The following is a 13,646-nucleotide window of genomic DNA, read 5'->3' on the forward strand; positions in this document are numbered from 1 at the left end:
GAAAGATAGTGCCCGCCCGCAAACGACGAGGGTTTCTACTGCTTCATCATGTGATATAAATCTGGAAGCTTCCGCAGCTTGTTTTCAAATTTGGGGTAAAGACCAAGGAAGGCCACTGCCACTCAGCTGAAACGTCCCTAGTGTTGCCACTGGATCACGGGGTCCCGGATTTTCTCTGCCTGGGGGCTGGGTGTATGTGTTTTCCTCATCATTTCAGCATCATCGTCATCATTCGTGTCAGTGGCTACATTGGGCTGTGTAAAAATTGGACTATGTAAAAATTGGACTGTGTAAAAATTGGGACTTTGTATGGGCGCTGATGACCGCGCAGTTGAGCGCCCCGAAAACCAAACATCATCATCGTCATCATCGTCATCGTCGGTACTGCTAGTATTTTAAATACCGGGTGATCAAAAAGGCAGTATAAATTTGAAAACTTAATAAACCACGGAATAATGTAGATAGAGAGGTAAAAATTGACACATACGTTTGGAATGGCATGGGGTTCTATTAGAACAAAAGAAAAAACAAAAAAAGTTCACAAAAAGTCCGACAGATCTCTTGCGCTTGTCGTTTGGTGATGATCGTGTGCTCAGCCGCCATTTTCGTCATGCTTGGTCTCCCAGGTCCCCAGAGCTCAGTCCGTGTGATTATTGGCTTTAGGGTTACGTGAAGTCGCAAGTGTATCGTGATCGACCAACATCTCTAGGGATGCTGAAAGACAACATCCGACGCCAATGCCTCACCATAACTCCGGACATGCTTTACAGTGCATTTCACAACATTATTCCTCGACTACAGCTATTGTTGAGGAATGATGGTGGACATATTGAGCATTTCCTATAGAGATCATCATCTTTGCTTTGTTTTACTTTGTTACGCTAATTATTCCTATTCTGATCAGATGAAGCGCCATCTGTCGGACTTTTTTTGAACCTGTATTTTTTTGGTTCTAATAAAACCCCATGTCGTTCCAAGCATGTGTGTCAATTCGTACCTCTCTATCTACATCCTTCCGTGATTTATTCAGTTTTCAAATTTATACAGACTTTTTGATCACCCGGTAGTTTATAGGGCGAAGCGGCAGTACATCCAGACTGCTTTTAATGAGATTTAATCACCACATTGACAGTGTTCCACAACAGTAACGGATAAAAGTTTTGGGTGACGTAATCCACATCGATAACGTCTAAAAATTTAGTGTGAAGTTATTTTGCGATACTTACAGGGGCAACAAAAGTTATGGAAAAATGTAGCGAAATGGCGTACTGTTCCAAATTGTTTTGAAACCTTGATCCCGAAACTTCCACCACGTCCGCTCTGCTCCCCCCCCCCCCTTTCCCGCCTGTCACCCCCATCCATCCCCACCTCCACCCAGCATTCCAACAGGGTCGTTTACTTCCAAATGGGCGGTGAAAATTCTCAACAGAGCACGAATGTAGCGTCCGTTCTCCATGAGAATGGAGAGGCACCCCTGGGCGGCGGCGGCAGTCTTGCGGTGAGACCACACCGCTCAGAGGATTAGTCGGGCCTGTTCGTCCCTCCCTGCGACCCCTGGGACGCGACCACTGCGCGGCCAAACAGTAGCCGCTAACAACGGAAAGGGTAACAAGTGCGAGCTTTCTTCACGAAGACAGCGTGGGAGCCGTAAATCAGTGCCAGTGGCCACCCTGACGACTTTCGGAAGCGGTAGAGACACAAGCGGCGCATGGGAAACTGGGGTCCTCAGCCGGCGTGCCAGAGGAGGTCTCGGCGGGAGGTCGCGCTGACCGCTGGCCGCTTCTCACGGTCGCCGACAAATTCTTCCAGGAAGGACCCGCAGCAGCCGGCGGGGCGGGGCTCGGCTCCCGTCTGTCCACGGCCCGCCGCAGGACATAAAGTGCCGCCGCTGTCTTTGTACGCGAGATAACAGACCATAACACTGCAAAAACTGTAGGCTGCCTCATATTGAAAACTTCTCCTCCACATACATCTACACGTGTTTGGACACGTGTGTGCCAGTTTCACCTTGGACCCAACTTAATTTCTTTTGTCTTATCTTTTATATGGTTATCTTTTCTCTTCTTAATATGTTCCACAACGAAACATTGTCTCGAAATTTGGTAGAAAATCCGAAGTAATTCTGGTCGTATGTAAAGTACACAAGCGGCAAGACGCAGTCAATACCTTCATTGCGCAGTGCCGATGGTACTGTTACCGACGACTGTGCCGCTAAAGCGGAGTTATTGAACGCAGTTTGCCGAAATTCCTTCACCAGGGAAGACGAATCGAATATTCCAGAATTTGAAACACGAACAGCTGCTAGCATGAGTTTCTTAGAAGTAGATACCTTAGGGGTTGCGAAGCAGCTCAAATGGCTTGATACGGGCAAGTCTTCAGGTCCAGATTGTATACCGATTAGGTTCCTTTCAGATTACGCTGATACAATAGCTCCCTACTTAGCAATCATATACAACCGCTCGCTCACCGACAGATCTGTACCTACAGATTGGAAAACTGCGCAGGTCGCACCAGTGTTTAAGAAGGGTAGTAGGAGTAATCCATCGAACTACAGACCTATATCATTGACGTCGGTTTGCAGTAGGGTTTTGGAGCATATATTGTATTCAAACATTATGAATCACCTCGAAGGGAACGATCTATTGATACGTAATCAGCATGGTTTCAGAAAACATCGTTCTTGTGCAACGCAGCCAGCTCTTTATTCGCACGAAGTAATGGCCGCTTTCGACAGGGGATCTCAAGTTGATTCCGTATTTCAAGATTTCCGGAAAGCTTTTGACACCGTTCCTCACAAGCGAGTTCTAATCAAGCTGCGGGCCTATGGGGTATCGTCTCAGTTGTGCGACTGGATTCGTGATTTCCTGTCAGGAAGGTCGCAGTTCGTAGTAATAGACGGCAAGGTTAGGTTAGGTTAGGTTAGGTTAGGTTAGGTTAGGTTAGGTTAGGTTAGCAAATCATCGAGTAAAACTGAAGTGATATCAGGTGTTCCCCAGGGAAGAGTCCTGTTCCTGTTCCTGATCTATACAGGGTGTTACAAAAAGGTACGGCCAAATTTTCAGGAAACATTCTTCACACACACAAAAAGAAAAGATGTTATGAGGACATGTGTCCGGAAACGTTTAATTTCCGTGTTAGAGCTCATTTTAGTTTCGTTCTTCCACCTACGCTCAATGGAGCACGTTATCATGATTTCATACGGGATACTCTACCTGTGCCTTTACAAGTACGACACAACATGTGGTTCATGCACGATGGAGCTCCTGCACATTTCAGTCGAAGTGTTCGTACGCTTCTCAACAACAGATTCGGTGACCGATGGATTGGTAGAGGCGGACCAATTCCATGGCCTCCACGCTATCCTGACCTCAACCCTCCCGACTTTCATTTATGAGGGCATTTGAAAGCTCTTGTCTACGCAAATGTAGAGACTCTTCGTGCTCGTATTGTGGACGGCTGTGATACATTCTCCAGGGCTGCATCAGCGCATCAGGGATTCCATGAGACGGAGGGTGGATGCATGTATCCTCGCTAACGGAGGACATTTTGGACATTTCCTGTAACAAAGTGTTTGAAGTCACGCTGATACGTTCTGTTGCTGTGTGTCTCCATTCCATGATTAATGAGATTTGAAGAGAAGTAATAAAATGAGCTCTAACGTGGAAAGTAAGCGTTTCCGGACACAAGTCCACATAACATATTTTCTTTCTTTGTGTGTGAGGAATGTTTCCTGAAAGTTTGGCCGTACCTTTTTGTAACACGCTGTATAAATGACCTGGGTGACAATCTGAGCAGTTCTCTTAGGTTGTTCGCAGATGATGCTGTAATTTACCGTCTAGTAAGGTCATCCGAAGACCAGTATCAGTTGCAAAGCGATTTAGAAAAGATTGCTGTATGGTGTGGCAGGTGGTAGTTGACGCTAAATAACAAAAAGTGTGAGGTGATCCACATGAGTTCCAAAAGAAATCCTTTGGAATTCGATTACTCGGTAAATAGTACAATTCTCAAGGCTGTCAATTCAACTAAGTACCTGGGTGTTAAAATTACGGACAACTTCAGTTTTTCGTCGCGGCGAGATCTATTTACGAAATTTCAGTCACCAACTTTCTCTTCCGAATGCGAAAATATTTTGTTGAGCCCAGCCTACATAGGTAGGAATGATCATCAAAATAAAATAAGAGAAATCAGAGCTCGAACAGAATGGTTTAGGTGTTCGCTTTTCCCGCGCGCTGTTCGGGAGTGGAATGGTAGGGAGATAGTATGATTATGGTTCGATGAACCCTCTGCCAAGCACTTAAATGTGAATTGCAGAGTAATCATGTAGATGTAGATGAAGTGTTAGTCATTTGTTTATTTCGTCATTTTGCATCCTCAGCGTGTCTATTGTCTGTATTGCCTCTACCTGATCTCTCTGTCTCTTTCTTGCCCTACCTGTTGATTTTGTCCCTGTTAGACGATAAGCCATTATCAATATTACACGAAAGAGCCAAAGAAACTGGGGCAGCTGCCTAATACAGCACATGGCCCCTGCGAGTATGCGGAAGTGCCGAAGTGGCATGGACTCGACTAATGTCTGAGATAGCGCTAGAGGGAGCTGACACAATGAGTCGTGCAGGGCTTTCCATAAATCCGGAAGAGTACAAGGGGGTGGAGATCTCTTCTGAACAGCACGTTGCAAGGCATCCCAGATATGCTCAGTAATGTTTATGTCTGGGGAGTTTTGTGGCCAGCGGGAGTGTTCAACACTCTCAGTACCGGCCCCATACTTGTCCATGTCCGCAGAATCCAGGCGATTTCAGCTGTGTTCAGAAATTTATATCTTGGAAAATATCGAAAATATAAATACAAAATTAACACTATTTGAAGCCCATTTTGCCGAACGGTGTGGCCGAGCGGTCCTAGGCGCTTCAGTATGGAACCGCGTGACCCCTACGGTCGCAGGTTCGAATGCTGCCTCGGGCATGGATTTGTGTGATGTCCTTAGGTTAGTTAGGTTTAAGTAGTTCTAAGTTCTAGGGGACTGATGACGTCAGATGTTAAGTCCCATAGTGCTCAGAGCCATTTGAACCATTTGAAGCCCATTTTGTCTTCTTTAATATGCAACGATGAACAAAATCCTCCCTGGTATAACATGGACAAATTATATTAATATACATGACATTATTTTTGTAAAATTAAAAAGAAATCATACATTCATAAACGTAGAGTAAATGAGTTCATAAATAAACAACGATCAGCGCTGAATGCCGTATTTAAATATAACAGCACTTTCTACATGGATTTACACTGCATTTTCGTATGAAATATTTTAAAACAGCGTTCCATACGTAACGACACATTGTACTGTTCGCATCGATAACATGTCTCTAGGCGAGGTGCTTTTCCACTTTCTTTTTTTGGTTTTGAAGAACAAACGTAACATACGCGGGAGGCATATTTTCTGCTTGTGGGTGGTAAATGTCTGTGTCACTCAGGGCTGCAGGCTCCTTTTCGTTAATTGCAGCTGTCGACATGATATGTAATGAAATCGGTTATTGTCATTTTCTTGGTCAGAAATGAACTGCGTAACCAAAATGCATTCGATACTCCTAATAGTAGCGACTGAAAAAACAGCTTCCGCCACCATTTTACAATTCAGTGCCTGAACACATTGTACTGCAGTATCCTTCAAAGACAACTGTGTCGTCCAAATCATCATCACTTTCCAGAACACGGACAATGTCTCCAAAATTCAGCAAATCGGTAATTTCTTCATCATATTAATCACGGCACGCCGTTTCTCTTACACAGAATATCAATAAAGTGATCTACACGCAGGCGGAAACAATGTCTCATAGCGAAAGAAATATCGCGAAAACGAGAGGCACATTCACGCCATCTATCCGTGTAACAAATAAATAACATTCTAAACATCGCATATCGATAGTCAAAGGAGCGAGAACAATGCGCAGCGCTTTTTAATCAACAAAATACTCTGGCTCGTAGAACCTAAGGGTTTGGCGCTTTTGGAAGGGAGTACGGTCCGTAGAATGTACGGGCGTGGTCCTGAAAGAGTTAAACGAAGAAGAGTGTTCCTGAAGCAAATCTGTACCAATTCTGGACGTGTGGGGTGATGTATTCTCCAGATGGATTTGCCCAGGACCGTCGGAATGCACAATGGACATGAATGGATGCAGGTGATCAGACAGGATGCTTACGTACATATCACCTGTCAGAGCCGTATCTAGACGTATCAGGGGCCCCGTATCATTCCAAGTGCACACGCCCCACAGCATTACAGAGCCTGCTGACCTGCAGATTCCATGGATTTATGAGATTGTTTACATACCCGTATACGTCCATCCCTCAATACAATTTGAAACGAGACCCGTCTGACCAGGCAACATGTTTCCGGTCATCAACAGTCCAATGGCCGGTGTTGACGAGCCCAGGTCAGGAGCAAAGCTTTGTGTCGTGCAGTCATCAAGGGTACACGAGTCGGCCTTCGGCTCCGAAAGCCCATATTGATGATATTTCGTTGAATGGTTCGCGCGCTGACACTTGTTGATGGATCAGCACTGAAATGTGCAGCAACCTGCGGAAGTGGTGCACTTCTGTCACGTTGAACGAATTTCTTAAGTCGTCGTTGGTCCCGTTCTTGCAGGATCTTTTTCCGGCCGCAGTGATGTTGGAGATTTGATGTTTTCCGGATTCCTGATATTCACGTTGTAACGTTGTTGCTTTAATTTTCTATGAAATCGGTGCTAATAGACAATAAAAGCGGGTTAAAAGCTGTGAGCTGTCTGGGGAAGTTAACCTTGCATTACTGCGCAACTGTTTCACCTGTGTATCCAGTCTAGCTTACCAAATTCCCAACCAGACTAACATTAATTATAATCTTTTAATAGTCATACGACAACCGGTGATATATATATATATATATATATATATATATATATATATATATATATATATATATATATATATATATAAAAGAGAATTTAAATAAAAAGAAATAAATCAGTTATATTTGGAAATTTATTTTAATATTGATCATTAAAATTTCAGCATATTAAACTTGAGTCATAACTAAGCTGGTGCCTTATTTAGGACTGCGAGAATGTGAGATTGTAATCTTACGGAACACATCAAATATGAAGCCAAGATTGGGAGACTGCAGACAACACTGCATTCATAAAATAACACACAAAGAACGTTGAAACATATCCAAGAGGAAATTAACCACAAACAACCGATTCAATTTTCACCCAAAGAAGTTGCGTTCGTAGCGCAATCCTGTCCGTCATGAAATTACCACACACTGGTATACTAAATTCTTACCAACTCTCTGTGAAATATTCCCGAAAAGAATAGCTGAGGGCTACTTTGATGCTTTCACCACATGCTTCACGTGGTCAACTTGGTTTACACAAAGAGTTTAACTCCACAATAATTTTGATAGTTAAAATAAATTACATCGAAAAGCAATTTACAAAAGCAAAACCTCGAACTGGTTACTATCGTCTTACAATTAACCTGATGGGTCAAACAATTGTATAAGCACGTGGTACTGGTCTCACAAAGTACACCCCACGTGGGTTGAACATAAAGAAAAGTTTCCAGAATGAGATTTTCACTCTGCAGCGGAGTGTGCGCTGATATGAAACTTCCTGGCAGATTAAAACTGTGTGCCCGACTGAGACTCGAACTCGGGACCTTCGCCATTCGCGGGCAAGTGCTCTACCATCTGAGCTACCGAAGCACGACTCACGCCCGGTACTCACAGCTTTACTTCTGCCAGTATCTCGTCTCCTACCTTCCAAACTTTACAGAAGCTCTCCTGCGAACCTTGCAGAACTAGCACTCCTGAAAGAAAGGATACTGCGGAGACATGGCTTAGCCACAGCCTGGGGGATGTTTCCAGAATGAGATTTTCACTCTGCAGCGGAATGTGCACTGATATGAAACTTCCTGGCTGTGGCTAAGCCATGTCTCCGCTATATCCTTTCTTTCAGGAGTGCTAGTTCTGCAAGGTTCGCAGAAGAGCTTCTGTAAAGTTTGGAAGGATACTGGAGGAAGTAAAGCTGTGAGTACAGGGCGTGAGTCGTGTTTCGGTAGCTCAGATGGTAGAGCACTTGCCCGCGAAAGGCAAAGGTCCCGAGTTCGAGTCTCGGTCGGGCACACAGTTTTAATCTGCCAGGAAGTTTCATAAAGAAAAGTTGCTATATTGAAAAATATTGTCAAGACGAGGCGTTATAATCTCACGCACATTCGCATTGAAGATTGATGAACTTAGCTAGAGTTACTGATCAACATGTGGTTCCACTTTACTCACAAAGTAGTGACAAAGCAACTACCGGAATATATTCTGAACTTCACACTCGAATTACACTGCGTTGCAATTTAAGATAACATTAGATATTTTAGAGCTAAACCTGAAATAAAGGTGATTAAATTTTCAGTTAGGCTGAACTTAAGAAATCCATTGTCCTACAGACTTAGCAGACACGCGCTTAGCCGGAGATCTTACCACTTCAGACACTCGCCGCGGACAGACTGCCGTGGTCCCTTCCTGAGGGAGGCTCACAAATACAAACGGAAGTGGCCAGAGAGGCAGCTTCCTATACCAACATGACAAGGGACGGACAGGACCATACTAAGGATAGAAACCTCTTTGCTTTTAGAAAGCGTAGCTACCTGTTACGACGTTGGTCCTACTGTTCTCTAGCAGACAGGCTTGTCTGCTACCCTCAGGTATGCAACTAGAAATACATTTGCTCATTCATCCTCTCATACAGAAGGGAAGGGGGATGACAGTATCTTATCATATACAGTATATAAAAGAAAGCGGATGTAGGTTCCGTATGAGACTTTGTGACATGAATTACATATAAATTGTGTTTTAAAGTGTAGTAGTGTGACAAATCGTTCTTGTTTATGTGTAAAAGTAACACGTTCCACTACTCAGTCTCCTCCCAGATAGTCAGAAACGCCACAGTAAATTTAGAAGAGGAATTCATGGCGTTAATGACAACAGATTTAAGAAATTAACATGAAAGGAATCCAACAGAGACCTTTCAACGTTACACTGGTGAAACAGTCGTACGGGAAAATCCCCACTTCATCGTTACCTCGAAGATTCTGTGTCCCATCGCTAGTGCGCCGACTAAAGCACCACGTTCAAACTCACTTAAATATTGATGACCCGTCGTTGTAGCAGCAGTAACAAATCTGACAACTGCGCTAGACACTTATATAAGCGTTGCCGACCGCATCGCCGTATTATTCCTGTTTACATTTCCCTGTATTTGAATATTTGGCCCTTCAGTGTATTATTATTATATATTTTGTGTCCTCCGTTGCACCACTCTTGTCAGTAAAACAACGATTTAATCTGTAATAATTGTTCAATAATAGTATTCAGTATAACAACAATTCAATGAGAAAATTCAGTAACACAGTGATTATTCAAGAATTATTGAGATTTATTTCATTTAAAATTATTCGTTTATAGAGTATTTTTTGCTTTTTTGTTTGGCCAATATTTCCACATTCTTTCAGATACTTTCTTTCCTTCTCCATCTTAGATCACTCTTACTGTCATCCTTTTACTGATCTTCATTTCTAGTCTGGTTTATTTGTGTTGCAGTATATTGGTGTGTCTGTTTCGTTTTTAGGTCCTCTAGTGTAAGTTGGAGTTCTCTTATATGTTTCTTAATCCCCTTAATCCATTTAATGTTACACTTACTGTTCTACAACTTTTTTCCTATTCTCTAATTAATTCTGTCTTCTGGTGTTCTCACCAAATGCCCAAAGAATGAGATGCAGTTCTTGATTATAATGTTCATTACTGGTTCTATTTTCTTTAATACTGTTTCATTTGAAGCTTCTCCCCAATTTCCATTTACCTGATATTGTTTATTTATGCATGTCATGGTCATTCTTTCTATCGTTACGTCAATCTCTGCTGTATTAGTTGTTTTGAAGATGGCTTCATCTCCACGTGTTATTTCTGGTTCTATAAGTGTTTTACGGTGTTTTAATTTTGCCGCTCTTGAAAGTGTTTTTGTTGTTTTATGTGTTATTGGAAATTTCATTTGCTTTGTTTAGTTTTTTTTTATTTTGCCATATTGGTTTCTCATTTAGTCTGTATGTCATGATTTCACCTAAATATTTAAATTTATCAACAATTTTGATCTCCTGTTCTTATGTTGTAATTTTGTCGGCGCGTAGTGCATCAGTTATCATAATCTCTGTTTTTTCAAATGTATTTCTAAGGCCGATTTCCTGTACTATTTCTTTGTAGTGATTTAACGTGTTGTCACGTTTACCGAACTTTCTTGATTAGGAGAGCAAGATTAGCAGTCAATCCTACGCAGTTAAAACGCATATCACTTTTCACACTTCTAACTCTTATGTTGTTTAGGTTATTCTTCTACCATTCTGTCATTATAAATGTCAGTGAACAGTCACCTTGTTTTAAGTCTGTTTTTATGAGGAATGGTTCAGAGAGTTCTCCTCTAAACTCGACTTTTGATCTGTTGTTGAGTAGACTAAGTTCTATTATTTAACTAATTTGGATGTACTCCTAGATGCCTTAGAATTTTTAATACTGAAAATCGAAGAAGACTGTCATACACCTTCTTAAAGCTACAAAAGCTATTGCCAGAGATTTGTTCCGTTTCCTGTTGTGCAATTTGAATCTAATGGCCAGCTTTGCACAGCATCTCCGTGCTCTGAAATCTCCCTGGTGTTCCCTTAAGTCCTGTTCTAGTAGTTCCCTGATTCTTCCATATAGGATTTTGGTAACGTCTTGTATGAGCAGTCTAGAAGAGAGATTACTCTGTAGTTGTCCAGATTGCACTTGTGGGTGAATGATGGCTTTGGTCCAGTGTTTGGGGAATCGTTCCGCTATCTCAATTTATCTCAGAGGCATGTGTATGGAACTTTTGGCTGAAAGACTTGAATATTTCTACATTTCAACAAAAACCTGATTTTTTTCCGCATGCCTAACAACTTTTCCGTCTTTTGATTGATTTTTCCGCTTCCTGAAAAGTTGGGAGGTCTACTTTGTCAGATTTTTTAAAATTTTTTAATTTTTTTTTAATTGGGGCATTTACATTGATTTCTAAGAGTTCTTTGAGTTCTTCACAGTTCCACAGTTTATTAAATGCTTTTTGTCTTGATTTCGACATTTCTTTTGTTACTGTGTACCATTCTTCGATCGTCATCTTTTAGTATTTCAGTATTATTTGTAGTTGTAGTTGTAGTTGTAGTTGTTTCCTGGAACTAGTTTTGTGGGAATTATCTACTGCAGAGTTGGTGACACTTTCTTCTGTTTTGTGTGTTTGAAACTGTGGCCAGGCTTGATGTCTTTCTTCTTGTAATTTGTAATGTTCCGGTGTCCACCATGCGTGTCCTTCGTGAGTTCAAGAGAGCTAGATTCTTTGCTTGTTTTTTGATACTTGGTAACAGTTCTTCTAGATCGCTTGTTAATTTAATTGTTTGTGATATTTGTTGGTATTTGTTATTTTTAATTAGCTGGTGTGGCTTCTTTTTATTAGTTTTCACATTCAATTTTAATTTTAAGCACGTAGAGGTCTGCGCCTGTATCTATTCCTCTCAGTAATAAACGATGTAGGTTTTCCTACGAAAATTTTTGTCTGTACAGGAAATAATTCATTATTGTTTTAGACATTATATTTTTATTCACTAATTTGACATGATCTCACCATTTATTTCTACACTCCTTGATCTGTTCAATTACACCTTAAGCCCTAGTTTCTCGGCGACTGTTGTATTTACTGTCATATCACATGGTCAATAGCTTGCTGCTCCACGTGAAATTCTCATTTCCATGATTTGTACTGCTCGTATATTTCCAGCTGTTATTGTTCAAGTCTCAAGGCCATAAACTGTAGATGATATTGCTATTGTTTTGCAGAATTTCACGCTGGTTTCTACACTCAACTTTTAATTTAGTTTTCTGTATAAGGCCCAGTTAATACAATTGAATCTTCCAATGTTTTAAGTAACTTTTTTTTCGTTTGTGAAGACAATACTTGCTTCATTCACTATCTCTATTTTCTGATGGGTAACTGCAATTTTGCTTTGGCCCGGATAGCCACGCGTGTCAGCACGCCGCTGCTGGGATTCGGGGAGGCGCGCGGGCTATCGATCGACTCCACGAGGCGGATTAACGACAAAGTCCAGTGTGCCGGCCATTCTGGACGTGGTTTTTAGGCAGCTTTCCACATCCGATTAAGCTTCAGTTACACAAATCGCAAACATTTCGCAATCGTTCTCACACTTTTACATGGCTCACACCAGACGGAAAGAGATGGGGTAAACAATTTCCGACCCAGAGAGGAAGGGGTGGTGATAGGAGGGGCCTCTGCCACCCTCTACCGCTATCATGGCTAAATATAGATTAACATGCAGACCCTGTCATGACGTGTCGTGTTACTTACATGTCTTGTTCTCTGAACTCGACATTGTTAGAACTGTTTTCCTTCCAGATTCATATCATTTGCTACTTGACACTATTCACAGATATTTCTTAAAGTCCTCTCCGTCACTGTGACTTAGTAACTTATGGGTTAGGAATATTGTTGTCTCCAACACGCCTTCTTCAGTCAAAGTATTTTCATTTTCCAGCGCGTTTCGTAGTAGTAACTCCATTTTCAAAGAATACAGTGGCATCAAGAAATGTTAGCTGTGTCGGTGAAAAGGTTCCGCATTTGCACCTATACTTAAAATAATGTAACATGTATATGGGTGAAGATTTTGTGGCCAAATGACAGTAATAAACTGAGGCAGATATAACACACAACAAAGCGGCTATGGTGGTCGTGCGGTAGCGTTCTCGCTTCCCACGCCCGGGTTCCCGGGTTCGATTCCCGGCGGGGTCAGGGATTTTCTCTGCCTCGTGATGGCTGGGTGTTGTGTGCTGTCCTTAGGTTAGTTAGGTTTAAGTAGTTCTAAGTTCTCGGGGACTGATGACCATAGATGTTAAGTCCCATAGTGCTCAGAGCCATTTGAACCATTTTTTGAAAGCGGCTATGCAGACCCTGAAATTGGCATTGCAATATTGCATGTCCGTTGCTTGTGGTCGGTATTCCTAATCACGCGGTACCATGTATACTGATTGTACACATAACCTGTGCTAAGGCTTAACTCGTCCATACCACTTCATATATTCGTCAACCAGCTACAATCACTTCTTCGAAAGTGTGTAATTGTCTCCCACAGCGACGCATTGGCTAGAAATGTGGCTCAAAGTTGAATACAAACATCCTCTGTAGTGTTGCAAAAGCGTAGCGTGCTGCGACGCTTCAAGCGGCGAGGTCACGACGCATGGGAAAAATCGAAACAGCTTGGAAGTTCGTGTGAGCTAATGTGGGTTAAACTGGCACCAAATGTCACCACAATTATATCCAACGCCACTGTGGGCGTGTCACACGATGAGAACGTCTTCACAGCCCCATTTACCCATATTTCACCTTTTCTTTTGACGTCTCTGCGATGGAGGTCAGCACAACGACACCCAGCATTGAAATCAGCCGGTTCTCTAATGGGGCCCGAGGAAAACATTTCAGACACACTGGCGACAGGAAGAATCCTCAGAGGGTGACACAAAGGGCGACAATGAAACCACCCCTTTCCTT

This window comes from Schistocerca nitens, chromosome 4, assembly GCF_023898315.1.
Source record: "Schistocerca nitens isolate TAMUIC-IGC-003100 chromosome 4, iqSchNite1.1, whole genome shotgun sequence".
NCBI lineage: Eukaryota > Metazoa > Arthropoda > Insecta > Orthoptera > Acrididae > Schistocerca > Schistocerca nitens.